General features: G+C 34.8%; 1 non-coding gene across 1 annotated transcript; it reads right to left on the reverse strand.

Moving 5' to 3' along the window:
- Positions 1 to 23,518: 23,518 nt before the first annotated feature.
- Positions 23,519 to 23,625, reverse strand: LOC145044613 (small nucleolar RNA R71). The gene has a single exon (XR_013681561.1). It is a non-coding gene; the product is annotated as a small nucleolar RNA R71 (small nucleolar RNA).
- Positions 23,626 to 25,616: the final 1,991 nt, after the last annotated feature.

The raw sequence follows: 25,616 nt of genomic DNA on the forward strand, positions 1-25,616 counted from the left end.
ATTACTGCTAAAACATTGTTTAAAGGTCACTTGGAAATCTTTTGCTAGGAAGCAGAGATGTTGGCAGATTTGCGTGAGGTCTGAGATGAATCACAGTCAAAAGAATTATTGATGAGTGTAAACGGTGGTCTTATAGCGATATGAATCACAGTCAAATGACAAAAGCGTTGATGAACATGGCTTCTAAGTGAAAGAAGCGTCGGTCATCATCTCATCATCCAAAGCCAATCTAACCTGCCATTAATCAAAACAAAGGAGAAATAGTGAGCTGTTGTGGTGTGTGTGCATGGACAGAGCGAGTGGGTGAGTGGCGGAGTAGTGTGGTGGTTATCCTCTTCATCTTCTATCACAGAGAAATTGAAGAAAGGGGATAGCGAACCCTAGAAGGTCACCGACTACATTAAAGAGGTTTAGAGAGAAATAGAGAAATACATGAAATCAGATTTCAAATTTTCAAATTTCAATCTGTGGTTGAGAGAATGAAATCCAATTCCAAATTTTGAATCCCATTCTGAGTGTAGTATGTGATTGAGGGTTTGAAATGCCTTTGTTGATACATGTTAGAGCAAGAGCAAGATAGTGATGTTTATGGCTTTTTGAGCAAGAGACGGAGATGAGAGTGAAACAGAGAAATTACTCCTAAAAAACCCAACAAATCAAACATTAACATAAATTGATTCCAAAATCAAAAAGAAACAAATGGAAATAAGAAAAAACGAAACTTAAACCTTTTTACAGGGGAGAGGAAGAATCTAAAAGAGAGGGGAAGTGGTAGGGGTACAAAGTGTCACACCCCGAAAATCAAAGGCGGAAACATTTCCGGGGTGGACTCCACGTTGTGTATCAAATCCAATGTACATAGTAATCACAATAAACAACCATTACATTACATATATATATATGAAAGTTTACATTTGTTTGAAAAGTAAATTGTACAAAAGTTATACATATATCATATGAACAAAACGAGACGAGTCTTCCACACACTCCGTCTTCACCAAAAGAGATCACCGGGTACCTGTCTAACTTGGACCTGAGAATACAAGCGGTTTGAAAATCAGCATAAAGCTGGTGAGTTCATAAGCGGTTTTTTTGTTTGTGAAAATGTATCGGTTTCCTTTAGTTTTCCGAAAAGGTTTGTTATCCAAGAAAATCCCATATTTTCTTATGTAAAGTTAGTTTAGTTATCATTTGTTACCAATTCGATTATGTGATGTATTTTACCCCAGGAAAATCCCATATTTTCATAAATGCAAGATTTAATAACACAGAGTATAGTTTAATACACAAAACTATATATTGAAAATCTTGGGATCACTATCCCGAACGAGATATAAGATAGTTTGACACTTATGAAAACACAGATTTAAGACCATGGGACTACCATCCTGGACTAGACACAGGATAATTTGATATATATGAAAATATAGATTGGGAACCATGGGATTACTATCCCTGACAAGATATAGATTTAGACCATGGGATTATCATCCCATACTTGATATAGATCGAAATCATCGGATTACTATCCCGAAATAAATATAGATTGAAAAACCATGAGATTACTATCCCGTATAAGATATAGATAAAAATCATGGGGCAAACATCTCGTACAAGTTGTAGATACCATATAAAAAGTAGATACGGAATCGAAACAAAGTCAAAACGATACTGTGAATAAACTTATATTAATACATGTTGTGAGTCGGGTAACCATGCTAATACGACAACGAGACCTCCTTGACGCTTGTCAGACGTCGAACGATATCCAAAAATTTGTCACCCCAGGCGTGCCCGCCTAACTGTAGCTAGCAGTTAAGGTGTGGGATTGTCAGTCCCGAATAGATCTATTCACAAATTCCTCGCTCTCCCTCCAGGAGACTCTGGTTACACTTCCGGGGAGGATTTATTGATCATCCATAAAGGGTAGTCACTATCTCACAAACTAGTACTAAACTATTCACAGGGTTCTCATACGATATCAACATACAGAAGATTATGAAACGTAATACAGCGAATATAGATACATACAATGAAACTATCTGATAATACATTCAAATGATACGGAGATAAACTGAATCAGACATAGTTTATCTAATAACTTTATATAGATATCAGTACATGATAAAACAAACAGTAAAGAACCCTAAATTATTCCCATAATAATTTGATTACTTTGGTTATTTCCTTAACTAAATCCATTTAGTTGTAATTGATAAATCATTCTTTATGCTCAGCATAATACATAAGGAGTAAAAGTATTTATAAATTTGCCAGATATTATTTGAAACATATCAATGTTATGATTTAAAAACAGTTATAGTTTGCTTGTATTCCCCCCCCCCCCTGAAAACATTGAAAAACACGAAAAAGGGCGTAGGGGTATGAACTCACCGGACGAGAATTGTGACAATTTCGGATGCTAAACGTTGGTCCGGGGCTTGCAAAGGCACGCGGTTCCTAAGTATAATGTAAAGATACACATTTGTATCTAATTAGGACTTGGATTGATTATTTGATAGGGACAATTGCTTCTAGTCGCGAAAACACCCCGACACAAGTGTTTGGAGGGACCCGGGTGACGTTTAAGGACATGTAATGATGCGAGGGACTTGGGATTTGAGTTTACTCCCCAAGAGTAAACTCCCTTAATGATGTTTATGGCCTAAACACCCATTCCCCATGATTTTACGGCCGTAAACTCATGGTAGGGTGGTTTATGGTGCAAATTGGACTTCAAACACTTAGGGGAATTTTTCTAGGTTTGGTTCAAAGTCTTGGAATGGATTTTTAACATCAAAATGACTTATTTGTGGGAGTTTACGGCCTAGCATGGACTCCTGGCCGTAAACTCCTAAATACCCATGAAAAATTGTGTTTTTGGATTCCAAACTAATTACATGTGATTCTAAAAATTCCCACAAGCCTAGAAATGCATTTTGGGCATCATTTGACACTCTTTTAGGAGTTTACGGCCATGGGGCATGTTCTATGGCCGTAAAATCTCAAATGTGGGGTTTTGATGTGTTTAAGGTCCTTAAAGTATTTTTGGTTGGTCCTATGATTTATTCCAAGGCTTTTGGTGGTGTTGGATGGCTTTCTAACACCTTGAAATTGATTTTACACCAAGTTTTAAGGAGTTTACGGCCCAAGCACAAGCCTTGGCTGTAAACTCATATAAGTCCCCCAAAAATTATGTTTAAAGTGTTCCAAGGGTAAAGCAATTATTCTAGAAGTCATATCCATGTCTTGTTGAGGTTTTGGAAGGGTTTAAGGTCATGAAAACCCCATATATATGAGTTTACGGCCCAAGCATGTGCCTTGGCCGTAAACTCCTTCAAATGTCTCAAAATTCATGTTTTAAATGTTATAAGTCCATTCCATGAAGCCATCTAGCCATATCTAAGGTCCAATTGTGTTTAGGAAGGGTTTTTGTGCTCCAAAACCCATATTATATGAGTTTACGGCCCAAGGTGGTTCCATGGCCATAAACTCATGAATGTGGTCCGAATCCATGTGTTGAACTCGAATGTGAAGGCTAGGGAGGTTACATAACAAGCTAGGGAAAGTACCTTAGAGATTTGAGGCCTTAAATTTGAGTTTTGGACCCTTAAACTTGGATTTAGGAGAGAGGTTAGAAAGAGAGTAGAGAGAGGAAGAAAAATCTTCAAATGGGTGTCTAAACATGTTTATATAGGTCCTAAAACTTGGACACGATGGAATTCTACCCGATACCGACATTAAACGGGCTTTAGGTCGCACCCGATTAAGTTTCCGTCACCCGGCGGGGACGTTTCTAAACATTTTGAAATAAACATTTTGGGCCAAATTCATGAGTTCCTAAGAGGTTTGGACACTCATTAACATTAATTAAACATATAAGTTTGATTAACTAAACCCAAAAATAACACCGGAACGTTTTGATATACGGCGAGTTATACGGGTAGAATGGGTTTTTGGTGATGAACAACTTCGGGTTGTTACACAAAGGCTTTTGATCGAGGGTGATGGTTAATGATGGAAGTGGTGTAAGGGAGAAGGGGACACAAATGGAGACAGAGACGGTGGTGAAAATGGCATATACGATCTAGGGTTTTGGAGTGGTTGTGAAGTGTGATTAGGTTTGTGGAATTGGAGGAGCACATCAGTAAAATATAGAAGGAGATGGTTGAGATAGGGGATGAGAATAAGGGGAGTTTGGTATTTAAATATCAATCCATTAAATCACGGGTGGATAAGAACTTAAATCAAAGCCTTGACTTTTTCAGCCCCAACTAAGATTCTTGTAATGCATAAATTGATTGTATATACTTGCATAGGGGTTGTACCTCTTATAAATTCAGCATTTAAGGGTAAATTCTTATTAAGGTATATATATATATATATATATATATATATATATATATATATATATATATATATATATATATCTAGGTAAAAGATCAAATGGGAACCAAAAAAAAATAAGAACCCTAAGAACCATTATATTTAGCATATAATTAAAATATATTTACAATAAACATAAAAGGAAAAGTGGCATGATAGTAAATAACTACAAATCTTAATCCATTTTAATAAAAATAAACAAATGGCATGACAGTAAATATTGTTAAATCTAAAACTACTTTCATAAACACGTACGATCTGATTCTAAATCAGATCTAGATCTGAACTTACTCTCTTTTCTCTCAACAAACTAATATATCCTCTCAACAAGCTTCCATCATCGAGAGCCAGATGCCGATGACCGACACCACCATTGAACGACACAACCATCTGTCACACCCCGAAAACCGAAGGCGGAAACGTTCCGGGGCGGAGGACGTCATGAATATCGCAACCAATGTACATAGTAAGCAAAGTAAACAACCATTACATTACATTACATATTGAAATTTACATTTGTTCAAAAGTAAAGTTGTACAATGTTATACATATGTATATATAAACAAAAGCAGACGTGTCTTCGATGCACTCCGTCTTCGACAAAAGGATCATCGGGTACCTATCTAATGTGGACCTGAGAATACAAGCAGTTTGAAAATCAGCATAAAGCTGGTGAGTTCATAAGCGGTTTTTGTTTTCTGAAAATGTACAAGTTTTCCTTTTAGTTTCTGAAAATGTACGAGTTTCCTTTTAGTTTCTGAAAATGTTACGACCCAAGAAAATCCCATATTTTCTTAAAAGTAAATTTTAGTTGTTCTGTTATGTTACACTGTTCTGGTTACAAGTTGTGATTACCCCAGGAAAATCCTACATTTTCTAATGTGAAAGATGAGTAGTATTATCGATTCAGAAAGTAACATACAAGTATCTACCATACTTAAAGTGTGTGTGTGCGAAGTTTCGTGACAATTTGGTTACCTTTAAGTGTACATTAGTTTTACGACGTATATAAAACTAATAAATAAGTAAAAAGTTTTCATAATCTTGATTGCGAGTTCCATAACCATACGACATACTAGATTTGACTTAAGCCGGGGCCAATATCTTCTATGACTTTTGTTACCTTTGAACCTTTCGGTTCGGCTGTAGCTAGCATCCAGGTGCGGGATAGTCAGTTTCGTATAGATCTATACACTCAAGCCACGATCTCCTCTGTTCGGAGATTCTGGTTACGAGGGCGGTCCTCCACTTTCGTGCCTAGGAAGTGTAAAGGACGTGTCTCCAATCTTTAAGATTCATGAATTTAAAACTGAAATTATCCATACGGAAATCCTGTTCTATTGGTGATATACTCTCGTGTCTAGGGGGAGTACTAACTAGGATCTGACTAAGTTCCAATAATACTTGTCCTTCACACTCGTGTCTAGGGTGTTTTATTAAGGACAATACAAAAGTTCTATTTACTATCCTCCACTCGCGTATCTCTGTGGGGTGTTACCGAGGACAAAACCATGTTCAATTGTTATGCTTTTAACTGTTACAATGTGAGAAAACATTTGTGAAAATATAAATACAACAATTTATAAAGTAATTCACAAATAACATGATAATGTATCCTGTAGGTTAAAATGGTTGTTTGTTACGACTGTCAGTGTTAAAAGCATATATAATATTAAACACAATGTATATAAAAACAAGTTTTGAGTACAAATATCACTTGTACTTTGCTTGTATTCCCCCTGAAAATAGTGAAAAACATTGAAAATGGGTAGGGGTATGAACTCACCAGGCGAGAAAACGTGACGGATTTGGACGCTATGTGTCGGTTCAGGGCTTGATTACACGTGTGGTTCCTATGTAATATGAAATAATATCCAAAGATATCTAATTAGACTTTAATTCACTAATTAGATATGATAATACACTCCAATAAGCGAAAACACTTCAAATCAAATGTTTGGAGTGATCGGGTGACATCTACGGATGAATATGGCTTGGATAATGAGTTGGGACTTAAAGAGTAAACTCCTTAGGGATTTTACGGCCCTAAGACCATAACCACATGAGTTCACGGCCGTGAACTCATGTATGTGGGATATTATGGTGCCAAATGGTCAATTAACACATTGGAAGGCTTGCTATGATTAAATCTAAGGCATAGGAATGGGTTTTACCACCAAATGGACCATCAAAGGGAGTTTACGGCCCTAAACAAGGAGTTTATAGTCGTAAGATCGTATACCCCCCTTGCATTGTTAATTTAATGGCCTTAGACTAATCACATGTGATTCTAACAATTTATACAAGCCCTTGAATGAGATTTAAGCATCATATGACTTGTGTAAGTGAGTTCACGGCTCAGGAACTCATTCTTGGGGAGTTTACGGCCGTGAACTCTCCATGGGGTTGTTTCCATCTAGTTTATGGCCCCTAAATCGATTATGGTTGGTTCTAGAATTTATTCCAAGGTCATTGGTGTGTTTAAGTGGCTTTTAAACACTCAATTGTGAGTTTACTCCCCATGAATATGATTTTACGGCCCAAGCATGTTCGTGGGCAGTAAACTCATGTTTACTCCTCAAAAATGATGATTAAGGTGTTCTAAGTCCGAATTGGTTAGCCACAAAGTCGTATCTAAGTGCCAAAATTGGTTTTGAGGGATTTTAAGTCACAAAAACCCACTTAATATGTGTTTACGGCCCAAGAATGCTCCAGGGCTGTAAACTCATTTTTGAAGTTCAATTTCATAGATTGAACTCGGATTTGAAGGCTAATGAGGTTGAACAACAAGTTAGGGAAGTTACCTTGAAGATTTGATGCGTTAATTTGATGTTTTGGACCTAGTTTCCTTGGTTTGAGGAGAGATGTTAGAGAGAGAGTAGTGAGAGAGAGAAAAAGCTTTAAATGGAAGCTTAAACCTCTTTAAATAGGTTCTAAGTTTTGGACACGGTGGAATTCTACCCGATACCGGCGTTAAACGGGGCTTTTGGTCGCACCCGATTAAGATGTCGTAACCCAATATGGTCGAAACTAAAATGTTTCCGATTACTAATATGGAGTGATAAAATGAGTTTTAATCATGTTTAGACCCCCATTAAGTCATAATAGAAGTCTCCAAAATAATGACTTAATTTATAACTTACACGGAAACAATTCGAAAAAGACGAATTTTATGGGCGAAAACGGGTTACGGCGAGGGAGTAAACTTCGGGTTGTCACACCATCGACGACATTCTCACTATTGTTCCACCGGTGACTTCTGTCTCCTCCATCTTCCTTTTCCCATGTCTCTACCACACTGCTAAGGAAATCTCAGATCTGATGAGATTGAACGAAAACATTATTGATCTACCACATTCGTCACTATCATCACCACCATACTTTTACCAACACCGACAACATTTGCCTGTTGCTGCCTCCAGATCCGTCATCACTCTCAAACATCACCAGATCGTCAACCACATGACTGATGCTCTACCACCATGTCAGGCTGTTGTTTCCTCCATCACTGCTACACATCATTATTGTCTCCGGTGAGTTGAAAACGTCAGTGAAAATGTGATACGATGTAGGTGTAAATTTTTTTGTGTGTGTATCTGTGTGTGCTATGGTAGGAATATTAACATGAAGTGCACCTATTAGTGTTTCAGGCACATTATGATGATAGAGTAATGAAGTTGCATCTGATGATGATTCTGTGAATTAACGATGTTGTGGTTGTGAGTTTCACCTCCACAAAATGCCGACAAGAGGTTCTATGGTGACTTTATGGAGATGCCTTAATAATTGAAAAATATGGCCCAATCTCAGGTTATACTTTTTCTTTTGATTTGATTTAAGTATCATTTATTGATTTGCTTGAATCGATGTATGCTTTTTTTTCTTTGATTTAAATATTATTTATTCATTTGCTTAAAATGAAATGTGCTAGATTGCTTACTTCGATACACTTCCTTTTACATTTATTGAATATGGCAGTTTTTACATTTATTGAGTATAACATTGTTACATTTACTAGTCTAGCATATTTGATGAAATAATTATTTATAACTGGTTAATGAAAATTTTTATTAGTTTATTCATAGACTATTTGAATTATGTATACATTCTTATTCTAACAAATCAAAAATACTTTGAAAATATTTATAATTGAGACAAATATGAATATATTGACCTTTTAAATAATACAAGCTTTAATTTAATGATCTATTCCATATTAATACGTGTGTATATATATATATATATATATATATATATATATATATATATATATATATATATATATATATATATATAAAATGAAATTTTTATGTGAAATTGATTATGTAGAACTTAACCATGAAATATTATATAGCCTAAAATTTTTTACTCATGATGTTTAATAAATTGTCTTAGTGGATTAGTAGAAGTCTTTAAATTTTGAATGACTGCTATATTACATTGTGAATTAGTGTATGAATGTTGTAGTAAACTATGGATGACTGTCTGAAATATCGTATCAAACTGTGAATTATTGTATTAAAATTTGAATTTTGTATATTGAATTGTGAATTGACTCCATTAAATTGTGAATTTTGTGTATTAAACTATAAATTAACTTTATTAAGCTGTAATTATTTTTTAAAATTTTTTATTTGCATCTTAAATAGATTTGATTTTCTCTAATTTTGAATAAAATATATAAAATTTAAAACGGTAAATATTATATAAATATAGTTTGAAAGAAGCACTAGCCTCCATATCTAAAGGTATAAAAGTATGTTTTAAGTGGATAATATTACTATAATATATAAATTTTATGTATTAAACTATATATTTATTATATTGAATTGTGAATTTTATGTACTAAGCTATAAATTAATTGTATTAAGTTGTTATTTTTTTATGAATTGTTTGTTAAAATATGAATGTTATATACATGAATGGATTAATTTTCTTATGACTATTTTTGTATAAATATGTAATAATGCATTAGTTTTTATAATTAATATGCATTAAACTATGAATTATTGAATTAATTTGTTTATTAAATTGTGAAAGAAAGTGGTTGGAGAAATTGACAGTGAGGTATAAATGTATTAGTTTATTTATAGACGTATTTATGTAAATAAATTTTGAAAGAAACACTAACTTATAGGTCTGAAGATACAAATGTTAGTTTTAAGTTGAAAATATAGTTGTGAATGTATAATTGTTGTTCATTAAACAATTAATTTATTATATTAAACTATGAATTTTGTGTATAAAACTATAAATTGATTGTATTAAACTGTAAATTAATTTTATTTAATTGTGAATTAACTTATGAGTTTTGTATTAAAATATGAATGATTTATGTATAAATGTTTGTATTAATTTTCTTATGAATATATTAATTTTTTATATTATATAAATATATTAGAATATATTATTCTTTATAATTGTTTTGTGTTAAACTCTTAATTAGTTAACTAATTGCTTTATTTAACTGTGAATACAATATTTAAGTTGTGAATCCATGATGTTATATACATATATGATTTGAAAGGAAAAATGGTTATGACAGTGGCATGGGTGTTTGGTGGCAGCGTTTGATAGTTGATTATGGTGGTATTAAATTGATGATGGCGTATGATAGTTGATGACAGTGGCACAAAATACGTGAATTATTGTATAATATATTGTAATAAGTTGTGAATTTTATGTATTAAACTAAGAATTGATTGTATTTAGTTGAGTATTTAATATAAACTTTGTGTCAAAATATAAATGAAGGTATGCATGAAAATATTAAATTGTGTGTTAATGAATTATTATGTTTATTAAACTCTAAAAATTTATTATACATGATATATTTTTTTTAGAGAAATCTCCAATTTAGAAAAACAATAATTTATTTTTCAATATATAATTCTATTTTTTTACTAAAATTTTGTATATTTTTTCTAGAAAAATAAAAAAAATATTATAAAAGAAATAGGAGCTACAATGTTTGTTCTATTAAGTTGTGAATACGACCTGAAAAATGTTATTGAATTTAATGTTAGTCCGGCAATAGTCCGACGGTGGTCCGACGACAAGTGATAAGTAATTTGTAAACAAAGAAATGAAAAAGTTTGCTTAATACAATATAAATGTTAGATTTGTCCAAAATGTTATTAATGAAAACATTAAAAAAATGGTTCTTAGGGTTCTTAACTTTTTTCGGTTCTCATTTGAACCACTATATTTATATATATATATATATATATATATATATATATATATATATATATATATATATATATATATATATATATATATATATATAAGTAAGTAAGTTCAAATAAAAACAGTAAATAGTGTGAGAACGTAAAAGCACTATGTTTATGTTATTATTCTGTAATGAATTTTGTACATGTGTATTGTTGAAGTAATTCTAATATAAATATTAACTTTCGATTAGTCATATATTCATCACAATGTTATTATTCTATTATAAACTTATGTATGTACATTTTTATAGTGAATTCTAATTTTATTTTTAACCTTTGATTATTCATTTATTCTTTGATGAATGATGACATAAAGTTATCGATACAAAATTCATTGCAGAATAATAACATAAAAAAATGTTTGTACATTCTCACACTATATATATATATATATATATATATATATATATATATATATATATATATATATATATATATATATATATATATATATATATATATATATATGGAATAAATTGTAGATCAAAAGTCTTTTTTTTATGATTTTATTTTTTATAAAATAATTGTTTTTTATAAAGTCTTCATAAAAATGTGGGTGATTTTGATGTTTGTGTTTTCTAAACTCTTCATAAATATTGATCTTCACAAAAAATAACTTGTGATTTTAAGAGGTAAAAAAAATTCGGTATTTTTTATGATAACAAAATAAAATGTGGACCAAAAGTTTTTCTTTTCCATATCTCTAGTTTTATAAAAAAAACGACCGGTGGTTTTGATGTTGGTGTTGGTGGTGGTGTTTATGGAGGTGGTGATGGCGGTGGCGTTGGCAATGGTGATGTCAATATTGTTCATTTACAAATATTCATCCAAGATGATTAGCAACAAAATTGTGAAAAAAAGTCACATGACTCCAATGGAATACCAATGGATTGCTTTGCATGAGTATGAATTGCAATGGATAGCTACAAAATAGCACACATGTTTCGGGCTCTTTGACCACACGGGCCATGTAAGGTTAACATAACTTGCACCTCTTTAGGATCGGCCCTAAGATAGAAGTTGAAGAAATTTCATTCCATATACTAGAGGGTCGACACATAATCAATAAATCAAATGATATCAAAGTATATTGTAGCAAACGAACAAATTCAAAACATAATGAAGCAATCTAAGTACATCAAATGTTTGGAAACTTATTATAGATTCTTGTTAATTATTCTTGTAACACATTAACAAAGAAACTTGAATCCACAGATTTTGAGGTAGATATGCTATAAATGTCATTACGAGAAGAAAATCGATCAAGGAAAGGTTTGGTGGTTAGAATCAGTGGGTTTGAATGAGCCGGAGGAAGATTGTTGGGAAGGGGAAACAATAGAGAAAGGAGAAAACGATGACGTGCACGCCACATGATTTGAGGTTTTTTGCCATGTGAGCTGGTACATGCAACTATCACCTTGGTGGCACGACATTTTAAGAACCGTACTGCATTCAAACTAGGTAGGGTTTCAATGTCCAAAAAAGTATCATTAAAAGTCTGAAATCCACTTTGAAAGGAATAGTCCAAGTATAAAAAGAATTTAATTTTTATACATTTGAAAAAGGATTAATTACAAAAACAAGCAAATCGTAAGGGATATTATTGCAAAATATTAATTGAATATTTAATAATGTCATCAATACTACGAATTGGTTTTTATAAATTCATTTTAATTAACAATGTTTTTTTAACCTATATGTTTGAGATTGAACTCATGATTTCGTTATTAGAAATATTTTGTTCTAACTTCTACGTAATTCACGTCCTATTTTAGGTTATATATTTAACCTTTAAGGACCCATTTTTCGCAAAACCTTGTAATTTTTTTTTTCTTAATTTTGTTCAATCATCATGTTTTATCGGTGAAAAATGGATTTATAAAATCAAAATATTATGATTTTTAAAACGTTTCATGATTTAAAGTCATTTTTTTATTAAAATGTAGTTCCACAAAACCAAAACAGTGTATTTTATTTAAAATTAATAATAACCAATGTGTTCCAGCTGATAACAATAAAACAATAGTAAAGTAGTGAATATATATATATATATATATATATATATATATATATATATATATATATATATATATATATATATATATATATATATATATATATATACACACACACACACTAACCGTTTACCCGCGCTAAGTGACGAGTGCAAATACTTTTTTTATAAATTAGTTTCGGAGCCGATTAGTTTTTTTGTACAAAAAGTTTACTACATTTGAACATTTATCAATAAGAGTGATGCTAGCAAAAACGAAATCAATAAGAATTAAAAATGAAAATTTTAGATTCTGTAGATATGTACATGAACATGTAATTGGTTGTGCATTACTAATCATACAATATTTTTTATACATTCCATTTTATATATAGACTTCGCTGACGTTGAATTGTTCGTTAGATTTCACTAATACTTTTGTATTGGCACGTGATATCACTCTGGATAATGTCACATAAACTTTGGAGACTAAAACTTCTTTTTTTTAGTATAAATTTTATAGTTTTGGCTTGGGTGCATAGTCAGACAATGTGATATGTGTATATTTAGTTATATATTTTGTGTAGAATCTTAATACTTTTTGGCTATTTTATATCAATTAATGAACAAAAGGTACTTAATTATGTTTAAATTATATTTTCAACCTAAAAGACATGCTCGGAAACAAAAAGAAGCGGGAAATGCAATCGGAAGCTCGGGAATTGAAGAAAGAAGAAAAAGAGTCAAAAAACCGAATGTACTCGGTGAGTCGGACACCGGCTCGACGAGTAGGCACGAAACTTCGCGAACAAATGGGTGCCTTACCGCGCACATATTTTAAGTAAGGGATTCGACGAGTCGGTCTATGGACTCGACAAGTCGCCCCTGTTTTCAAAATAACTATATAAGGAGCATAAACCCACGAAACAAGAACTTTTTTCGGAACCCTTGGGGATTGAATTGCGATTGAAAGTGCAGCTGGAGCTATGGAAATTGTGGATCAACCTTAGCATTCAATTTTAAGTAGATCGAAAGGCATGATTATATTCTCTTTTCTTAATCTAGTATTTACTGTTGGGTTTTGAGCAATCTAACACTTCCTAAGTGTGCATGCAACCCTAATAAACCTTGGATCTATGTTTGTCAAAAAAATGCAAAATAATAATTTTAAAAGGTTTATAACCTATCTAACATGGCATGGGGAACATTTCAACATAAAAGAGTTAGAAGAGATTACATACCTTTTGGTGAGTTTGGTTCTAAGGAGTTTGAGGGCCAAGCACCAATAGTGTGAATACCTCAAATGGAATCACAAACACCACAAACTCTTGGAAAACTTTGAGAGAGTATACACCTTGTATAAAATCGGCCACACACATGCACACACACACACACACACACTAGTTCACTAGTTTTCTCTTAGGCTCCATTTCATGCTCCATAAGCATGCTTTATAGTGTGCATGGTTAGGGTGAAACCCTAATAACCCATGTCTTTTCCTTTCCAAGGATCCATGGGTTAAAAGCTCCATGGATCATCCATGGACTTCCACATAAGCCTAGCCCATTAACAAATGAGTATTAGCCCACACTATATAAAACAAATAGCCCATAATCTAATTAGTCTTCCTTTTAATCTCTAAATTAATTCATAAATAATTTAAGACTAAAACTAATTAAATAACGTAACTTCATATTAATATATTATAACTCATAATATATTAATAAACATATGTGTATAACTCTCATAAAATTATCCATAATAGTTTGGATGAGATGCAACCCAAATGGACCATGCCGGTCGGGTCAAGTATATACCAAATAAGTTATGGACTTAGACACCTTATCCAACAGACTCCCACTTGGATAAGTCTAATAACTGTATTTGCCTATAACTTCAGGAACCAACCAGCAATCGTAGCTCTCGAAAACTCCCTCGAACTATGAAGACTCTGTTGAACTATGAAGCCCCATTTTAGATAAGTGATCACATAATCCTTTGTTCTCATGATATCAGCCGGACAAACACATGGAACTATGTCTTGCTTATTGTCTAGCAGTTGTTTCTCGATTTTTCCGATTTGTTTGACGAAGAACTTCACTGAACACATCGGTTTAGTTCTGACCAGGCCTGGTACATGGGTCAACACAAAATCATCGAGGGGCCCAGATATCACTTCTATTTCTAGAAGGAACAGATAAACTTCGACTGATATGCTTGTTCTACTACTTATTGAATTGTACACAAAGGCACGTTTTATAACATCAAGTTACTGATGTGTTTACGTGCAATCAATGCACAACCAACTCATAGGTAACAACTCATATCTCTAGGTTTGAAGATTTATATGATGTTATCGTCTCACGATCACTCGAGATAAATTCCATGAAGTGATACTAGTGAGCGTGGGTTTATACCAATACTCACAACTTATGAGTACTCATGAATGTTGCAGCAACCATTGCCATGTCTAAACACCTTTAAGGCATCTACAAACCCAATTCATGACAATCTTGATTCATACCTACTTCCGACGTATGATCGATTGTGGAGGTTTGAATAAATTAATTATTCTGGAAGTCAAAACATGCAAAACTAAAACAATAGTAAATAATTGACAATGATAGTAACACTTTACTCATAAATAAATCACAAATTTTATTCATCATCAAACGTCGATTACATTTTACAAGTTTCAGGAAAACTATCTAATCTATAAAACTAATATCGTCCCTCAGCCCGATGCGTCTCGCATGCTGAAAATGCTTAACCCTCTTCAGTCCCTTCGTAAGGGGATCTGCAGGATTCTCATCTGACGATATTCTCCTTGTCACAAGGAGTCCTTCTTCAATCTTGTGTCTTATGAAGTGATATTTTCTGTCAATGTGTCGGGATCTGCCATGATCTCTTGGTTCCTTGGCTAAGGTAACCGCACCATTGTTGTCACAGAAAATCTCTATAGGTTCCTTAATAGCTGGTACAACTCCAAGGTCTCCGATGAAGTTCTTTAGCCATATCGCCTCCTTCGCTGTTTCACTCGCTGCTATATACTCTGATTCACAAGTTGAATCAGCCACCATCTCCTGCTTGGAACTCTTCCAAGAAATTGCCCCTCCATTTAAGGTAAAGATCCAGCCCGACTGAGAGCGGAAATTATCCCTATCAGTCTGAAAACCAGCATCACTATACCCTAATACTCTCAAGTCATCACTGCCACCAAGGGTAAGGATCCAATCCTTAGTCCTCCGCAGGTACTTGAGAATGTTCTTTACCGCGGTCCAATGAGCCTTGCCAGGGTTCCCCTGATACCTGCTGACCATGCTCAAAGCAAATGCCACATCAGGACGGGTACAAGTCATAGCATACATGATCGAGCCAACTGCGGAAGCATATGGTAATTGGCTCATCTCAGCTATCTCTGCCTCTGTACTCGGACTCTGAGTCTTACTCAGTTTGGTATTGCTTTGGATCGGTAAATCTCCTTTCTTGGAATTCTCCATGTTGAACCTTTTCAACACCTTATCCAAGTAGATACTTTGACTAAGTCCAATTAGTCTTCTACTCCTTTCTCTTAATATCCTTATCCCTAGGATATAGGTAGCCTCCCCTAGGTCCTTCATAGCAAAGCACTTCCCAAGCCAGGACTTAACCTCCTGCAAGGTTGGGATGTCATTTCCTATGAGTAGTATGTCATCCACATACAGTACCAAGAAGCTAACTATACTCCCACTAGCTCTGACATACACGCAAGACTCATCTTCGCTTCTCGAGAAGCCAAACTCTTTTACCTTCTCATCAAAACAAAGATTCCAGCTACGAGACGCTTGTTTTAATCCATAAATGGATTTCTCAAGCTTGCATACTCTATTAGGGTACTCTGCACTGACAAAACCCTCTGGCTGATTCATGTACACATTCTCAGCCAACTTTCCGTTAAGGAAAGCGGTTTTGACATCCATTTGCCATATTTCATAATCATGAAATGCTGCAATGGCTAACATAATCCTAATAGACTTAATCTTTGCTACCGGCGAGAAGGTTTCATCATAATCAATACCTTGAGTTTGAGTAAAACCCTTCGCAAGCAGTCGAGCCTTATAAGTATGCACTTTTCCTTCCATGTCTGTCTTCTTCTTGAAGATCCATTTGCACCCGACTGTTTTACGGCCTGGTACATTGTCAACCAAGTTCCAAACTTGATTGTCATACATGGACTGTATCTCGCTGTCCATAGCCTCCTTCCATTTAGCAGACTCCGGGCCTGCCATGGCTTCCTTAACACTGCTAGGTTCATCCAAATTTACCAGTGTACTATCACTAATAAACGTATCACCTTCCGTAGTAATATGAAAGCCATAATAAAACGAAGGTGTGTTCCTAACCCGTGTGGAACGCCTCGGAGGTACAGACTCGTCATCTGGATCAACAGGAGTTTCCTCCTCAGGTTGATTGCTAGTGTCTGAGGTTCCTTCACCAATTGATTCTTGAATTTCTTCAAGATCAATCTGCCTCCCACTGTCTCCTTGGCTTATAAATTCTTTCTCGCGAAAGATCCCTCTTCGTGCTACAAAGACCACATTCTCACTGGGTCTGTAGAAGAGGTAACCGAAGGATTTCTGTGGGTAGCCGATGAAAATACACCTTTCACTTCGGGGTTCAAGCTTATCATGAGTTTCATGCCTCACGAAAGCTTCGCAACCCTAAATTTTGATGTGGTCCAAATTGGGAACCTTCCCAGTCCACATCTCATGAGGTGTTTTGGTAACCTTCTTTGTAGGGACTAGATTAAGGATATGGGCGACAGTCTCTAAGGTATACCCCCAAAAAGAGATTGGTAACGAAACTCGACTCATCATAGAGCGAACCATGTCCAACAAGGTTCGATTACGCCTCTCAGCTACACCATTCAGCTGTGGTGTCCTGGGAGGAGTCAATTGTGAGACAATCCCACACTCCTTAAGATAGTCAAGGAACTCGGTGCTAAGATACTCACCACCTCTATCGGATCGAAGCATCTTAATGTTCCTGCCCAATTGATTTTCTACTTCCTGTTTGAATTCCTTAAACCTTTCAAAGGTTTCTGACTTATGTTTGATTAAGTAGACATACCCATATCTACTAAAATCATCAATAAAAGTCACATAATACCGATTAGCATCCCTTGTGGCGGTTTTGAATGGCCCACATACATCAGTATGTATTAGGTCCAATAAACCCTCACCCCTCTCACAAGTTCCAGTGAAGGGTGATTTTGTTATTTTTCCAAGTAGACAAGATTCACAACTATCATCCGATTTAAGGTCAAATGATTCCAAGACTCCACTCTTTTGGAGTTGGCCTATGCATTTCTTGTTTACATGTCCAAGACAATAATGCCACAATGATGCTTTATCTAGGCTAGTAGAAGAATCAATATACAACACATTATTTCCTAAGTTGTCTACAATCGACACAGTTTCATAGACACCATCACAAGGTAACGCTTTAAAATAAAACACATTTTTAAAGAAAGCATCAATACCACCACATTCATTATCAAACGAAAAGGTAAAACCTTGTTTGTACAATACGTGAAAAGAAATAATATTCCTTTCCATTTCAGACGAGTACACACATTTATTAAAATCTAATTTTAACCCATTATTCAGCAACAAAGTATAAACTCCAATCTTGGAAACAGGTGAAGCCTTCCTATTCCCCATGATCAAGTTTATCTTCCCGTGCTCCACATTCTCACTTCTTCTTAGGCCCTGCAAATCAGAACATATGTGAATACCACATCCTGTATCAAGCACCCAAGAGTTAGAATATGTTGAGTAATTAGACAATATAGTGTAAATACCTGCATGGGTGGGTTTCACTTTCCCATCCTTTAGATCCTGCAAGTACTTAGGGCAGTTTCGCTTCCAGTGTGCCTTTTCATGGCAATAAAAGCATTCAACATCCTTGAGAATGGCAGAAGGAGTGACAGAACCGCTCTTGGTCTTTGATGAGGAGCCTTCAAGAGACTCTCCCTTGGTACCCTTTGAAGGGTGCTTCCTCTTCTTCCCTTTGCCTTGCCCAATAGCGAAAACAGGGGTAGATGTTGGAGTAGGAGTAGTAGAGGTAACAACCGCCTTACCCTTAAGACCGGATTCCGCGGTCTTCAAGAGTCCTTGAAGCTTGCTGAGGGTAACTTCCTCCTTGTTCATATGATATGTCATTCGAAAATGATCATAACAAGAAGTCAAGGAGTGCAAAATGATGTCAATTGCCAACTCCTCGGGGATGTTAACATTCAGCTTCAACAAACGGTCCACATACCTTTGCATCTTTTGCATGTGGCCCGTGACAGATTCACCGTCCTTCACGCAGGTAGTTATTATGGATGAGATTATTTCATACCGCTCCTGACGAGCACTCTGATGGTACCTTTCCATCAGGTCTTGGTGCATCTCAAAAGGGTAGAAATCTTCATATGACTTTTGGAGCTCAACTGTCATCGTGGCCATCATGATACATGCCACCTTAGTAGCATCTCTCTCATGAGTCCTGAATTCAGGGATCTCCTCAGGAGTAGCAGTAGACTCATCAAGTTCTTTTAACTCCTTATCGAGGACATATTCCTTGTCCTCGTAACGAGTAACCATCCTGATGTTCCTAATCCAATCCATGAAGTTGGAACCATCAAAGATGACCCTCCCACAAAGATTCATGAGAGAGAAAGAACCAGTTGGGTTAGAGCCCGAAGCATTAGGATTGGAAGACATCTGAAAGAAGAGAGTAAGTTTAGATTAGATATATAGGATCCTTAATAAGACACCCAAATGTAATATTAAGGCTAGGATCCAATCACAATATATTACACTTAGAAGAAGGATGTCGTAATCTAAGTAATAATATATTTGAAAGGTAGGTGAATGACGATTCACCAATTTCCACCATGAAAACGAAATGATTTATTAGGTTTAATTGGCTTTGAAATTCCTAGATTCTTTTGAGATTCATTGAACTTTTCAATGGCATGTTTCAATCTCGATTGTGCCCTTCAAGTTTTGTGACTGGGATGCCGAGGATCACAAAACAAGGTGTGAATAACCATGCTAATTCACTTGGTACCCTTAATATTATCACCTAATCAATGTTCTGGTTAACCACACACGCTCCATTGATCTATGACAAACATTAAGTCACCCTTCGTGGTCCTTACTAGTCCTAGTTAGTGTGCCGGTTAACCACACACGCTCCACCAACGACTTGGTAAGGTACAAAGTGTGAATTCCATGGACTAGCACCATGTTCACATTTTTCCTAAAATAACTAAGACTGGGAATTAAAAGAGTTTAGTTACTTTATCATATTCATTATACTTTTAATGAGGATTTAAAGTCATTGTTCTACCCGTTCGGCTAACGACCCTCCACCGATCAAGAAAGCGGTGGGTGAAAGTATACACCCATTAAGTCGCCATTTTATATCCAACAACCTTATACCCACCTTATAGACCGGCTTCGTGAATGAGGCGTACTAACGGTAAAACGACTTATTCTTATGCATATATATAATAATTAACCATTAATGTTATAAATAGTATAAGGGTTGAATTTTAACTATTAAAACTCTAAGGATTGGAATTAAAGTTTATTAAAGTGTGTGAAACTTTACAAATTCCAAAACTTGAGGGCAAGTTTTGTAACTTTGCAAAACTCTTCATTTCATAACTTATGAATTAAAGGTTCATAAAAATGAAGACTCTTCATTTTCATGTAACTTATGTGTTTTAAGTGTGTGTTAAATAAGAGTGACCTTTGGAAATCCATAACTTGAGGACAAATTATGGACTCCATTAAAACACATAAATGATCAAGAATTAATCCTAAACAATTCAGCAAATAATTCCTATCATTTTCTAAATTCATAAGAACATGAACATGATCATCAAAAATTCAAGAATTATATGAACACATAAAATCATGGAATTTTGATATATGCTATTGTAAATGGATTAGAACAACCATTACACCAACTAAAATAAGTTTTATAACACCAAAACAGTTTAGGGTAATGTTTCTAGTCCATTTCCAGCAGCAAAATTCGAAAAACTGCACTCTTTCGATCCTACTCGTCGAGTGCATGAACTTACTCGACGATTTGGTTGAAGTTTGCCTTGGACTCGTCGAGTCCCCCTAATGGACTCGGCGAGTCCACCATGCAGACAGCAACGATTTCGACTTTTTTCACTATTTTGCATCAAGTATCAAACAAGCAAGCCTAGGCTCTGATACCACTGTTGGGTTTTGAGCAATCTAACACTTCCTAAGTGTGCATGAAACCCTAATAAACCTTGGATCTATGTTTGTCTAAATACATGCAAAATAATAATTTTCCAAGGTTTATAACCTATCTAACATGGCATGGGGAACATTTCAACATAAAAGAGTTAGAAGAGATTACATACCTTTTGGTGAGTTTGGTTCTAAGGAGTTTGAGGGCCAAGCACCAATAGTGTGAATGCCTCAAATGGAATCACAAACACCACAAACTCTTGGAAAACTTTGAGAGAGTATACACCTTGTATAAAATCGGCCACACACATGCACACACACACTAGTTAACTAGTTTTCTCTTAGGATCCATTTCATGCTCCATAAGCATGCTTATATAGTGTGCATGGTTAGGGTGAAACCCTAATAACCCATGTCTTTTCCTTTCCAAGGATCCATGGGTTAAAAGCTCCATGGATCATCCATGGACTTCCACATAAGCCTATCCCATTAACAAATGAGTATTAGCCCACACTATATAAAAAAATAGTCCATAATCTAATTAGTCTTCCTTTTAATCTCTAAATTAATTCATAATTAATTTAAGACTAAAACTAATTAAATAACGTAACTTCATATTAATATATTATAACTCATAATATATTAATAAACATATGTGTATAACTCTCATAAAATTATCCATAATAGTTTGGATGAGATGCAACCCAAATGGACCATGCCGGCCGGGTCAAGTATATACCAAATAAGTTATGGACTTAGACACCTTATCCAACATTTACATCATGTTTGAATCATTAGGTTTAGTTTATGAGACATTTTCTTCTATGAATATTAACTAAAAACTCGTTTCTTCTGTTTAGGGTAGACAAATTTATGACTATGGTTTGATTTTGTGGTTGGATTAATTTAATTTGGTGAATTTTGTTTTGTTAAGCTTGTTAAAGACCCTTATGTGCTGCCAATAACTATTTTCCTGTTATTTATCAAGTATATTAAGTTGCATGAACATCTCTTGATTGCTTGTCTTATATAATTTATGTGAACAATGCTATATGCCTAGGAATAGTGAGCATGAAACTAGGGGTTAATTAGAAAATAGGTAAATCAATGTGTGAGCTTGTGTGACGAACAACCATATAAAAAGTTAATTGAATTAGCAATTTAATTAGCTAACTACAAGTCTTATTTAATCTGAATCAATAAACTAGTAAACTCATTAATTTAACCAATTGGCCACTGTTTGAATTGATTTGTTTTCTAAGGATTAGCAATAGTGAACATGAACCTAATCACATTAATGTTTAGCCAATGAAAAATTAATCCATTGCACTTGCCATAAAATCAACCATAGGAATAAGTAAGTTGAACCTACACAGAAATCTCATTTATTATTGAATTTAGTTGATTTTTATTTGTTTTAGTTGCTAATTGTTTTGTTTGAGTGTTAGTTAAGTTCTTAAGTTTCTAGTATTGCAAAACTAGAGAAAACCTCTTTTCTTTTATTATTTGTTTTTTTAGATAATGCTAGTAGTTACTTTACTTACCGTTCCCAATGTTCGATACCTTACTTGCTTAACTATACCACCAATTGACAGGTACACTGCCTTTTTTGTGTCTAAATTATATTTAAAAAGTGGGATTAAAACTAGTGCATTTAACACACATCAAGTTTTTGGCGTTTGCTGTGGAACGGTTCAAAAATAAATTTTAATTGCTAGTGTTATCAATCAATTGTGTGAGATCTATCTTACACAAAGTTACTGCTTTAGTGAACTAGTTATTAGGTTTAAGTTTTAAGTCTTTCTGTTTTTAAGATTTTTGATTTTTTTTTTTTTTTTTTTCTGTTTTAGCTTTGACTCGTCGAGTCTAGTCGCAGCTACTCAACGAGTCCAAAGCAAAATTTGCAGTTTCGTTTTTTATTTCATTTTTGTTCTTTTTACGCGTGTTTCTTGTTTTTCTTGTAGGTATTAAATGACCCGAGGTTCAAACACACCTCTGGTTTCTCCATTCGAAGACCCAGAATCCGCTCTTAGGAAGAAAAAGGATAAAGCCGTTGAAGACTCAAAGAAATCACCTTTTGAAGGACCTTAAATCGGTCTTTGGGAAGAAGAAAAGTAAGAAATTAGGTGAGTCTAGCAGTAAAAAGAGTGAGGAAAGCAAGTTTGAGAGTTTTGAAGAAAATTCGATCCCAAAAGTAGCCAAATACGAGTTCAAATACAAAGAAGAAAGCGAGCAAGAAGGCGAACCCGACAACACCATGGCGGACATTTCCAACCTCTCAATGGAGGCATACAAAAAGAGGATTCGAGATGACACCGATCCGGGGCTTTTGCAACCCACCATACCCGCCACCGCAACATTTAAACTTAAGGGGCACATCATCTCTGAATTAAAGGAGATTCCTTTCACCGGAAAGGATCATGAAGACGCTTATAAGCATCTCGATGAAGTTAACGACATCGCCGACTACTTTAACATTTCGATTGTACCAAGAGAAATGGTGTTGTTAAGAATGATCCCTGTCACCTTTAAAGGGGCCGCAAAGGATTGGTTGAAAGCAATACCACCAATCGTGATTACTAAATGGGCAAAACTGTGTGAGGAATTTTTTAGAACAATTTTGCCCACCATCTAAATTTTCTAAACTCAAAAAGGCCATTGCAAAATTTGAACAACAAATGGGAGAGTCGATATACAAATCATGGGAGTGCTACAAGGGTCTAATTAGGAATTGCCCACAAAATGACCTCAATGTGCAACAAGAAGTATCAGTCTTTGATGATGGGCTAAACGTCACCACTAGAAAACTCTTTGACTCTCAAGCCCCGTTAATAAAGAAAAATTTGGCTGAAGTTAGGGAACTTATTGAAGAATTCTCTAAGCACTCTAGAGAATATCATAACCCAAGGAATGACTCAACTCGAGGTGTGGTGAATGTTATAACCAATGATATGGCAGCAGTGATGACAAAATTGGAGAGCATGGGTCGAAGAATGACTAAGATTGACCAATCCATCCATGTCATTAGAGTGAGATGTGATAAATTTAGAGGACCTCATCTTACTAAGGATTGTGATCTTGATGAGAACGGGAACCGAAAACCCCAAGTGTGTTACTCAAGTGGTGATAGATATGATGATGATTGGCGAAAACCCAAGAAAGAGTGGCTACCATATGATGAATACAAGAAGGCGAATGAAGAAAAGAATAAGCAAAAAGCAAGAGGTTTTTATCAAAAGGAGGAGCAGGTGCAAGAAAAGAAATTGGACTTTGAAGATATGCTAACAAGATTTACAACTGCATCCGAGAAAAGGCACTACGATATCGATGCTGCAATAAAAGATCAACAAAACATGTTGAGAGATCAACAAATCATGATTAAAGAGCACCAAATTATGATGAAAGATCAACAAGCTCTACTTAGGAATCAGCAAGCCTCCATTTGATGGGTTTTGAGCATTCTAACACTTCCTAAGTGTACATGCAACCCTAATAACCTTGGATCTATGTTTGTCTAATTATCATGCAAAGTTGAATTCCAAGGTTATATTCCTATCTAGCATACATGGGGAAGAATTTTATCTTAAAGTATAGATAGAATAACTTACCTTGTTGTTGTTTGTGTTCCTTGAAACCTTGTGAGCCTAGCACCCCAAGTGTGATGCCTCAAATGCTTCACACAACACCAAATGCTCTTGGAAGAACTTATGAGAGAACACACACTTCTCAAAAATCGGCCAAGCCCTCTTGTTTCTTAGTGTGTCCGATTTTAGGTGGAGAACATGTTTCTTATATAATGTTGACACATCTAGGGTTAAACCCTAATGTGTCATGACTCTTCATTTCCATAACCCATGGGTTTGTAACTCCCATGGAGCATCCATGGAGCATCCTATGGGTGGAACCCAACTTGATAATCCATGGAGCCTCTTAGCCCACTATACAAGATATGGATGATTTACATAATCAACCCATATATTTAATTAGTTATCTTTTGATCACATAATTAATTCTTGACCAAACTAATCAAATAATATTATTATTAATATATTAGAACTTATAATATATTAATAATCTCCAAGTGTTATTTCTCTCCTTTAGTCTATCCAATTGCACGGTGCCATGCAACCCAAATGGACCATGCCGGGTTGGGTCAAGTACATACCAGAAATAGTTATGGACTTAGACACCTTATCCAACAGTCTCCCACTTGGATAAGTCTAATAACTATTACTGCAAGTATGACTTCAGGAACCGATCGGCAATTGTAGCTCTTTACAAGGTTTCTCGGAACTGAGAAGATGATGGTACGCCATTTAAGATAAGTGATCATATAATCCTCTGTTCTAGATATCAGTCGGACAAATACACGGAACAATGTCTTACTTATTGTCCAACAGTTTGTTTCCCGATTTCCGATTTGTTCGACAAAGAACTTAATTGAACACATCAACTTAGTTCTGACCGGGCCCGGTACATAGGTCAAAACAAAATCATCGAGGGGCCCAGATATCAGCTTCTAATCCAAGAAGGAACAGATAAACTTCGACTCATATGTTTGTTCTACCACTCATTGGATTACACACAAGAGCACGATTTATAACATCGAGTTACCAATGCGTTTTTCGTACAATCAATGCATAACCAACTTGTAAGTAACAAATCATATCTCTAGGTTTGAAGACTTATACGATATTACCGTCTCACGATCACTCGAGATAGAATTCCATGAAGTGATTC

The sequence above is a fragment of the Lactuca saligna genome, chromosome 4, assembly GCF_052625555.1.
Source record: "Lactuca saligna cultivar CGN05327 chromosome 4, ASM5262555v1, whole genome shotgun sequence".
Taxonomy (NCBI): Eukaryota; Viridiplantae; Streptophyta; class Magnoliopsida; order Asterales; family Asteraceae; genus Lactuca; species Lactuca saligna.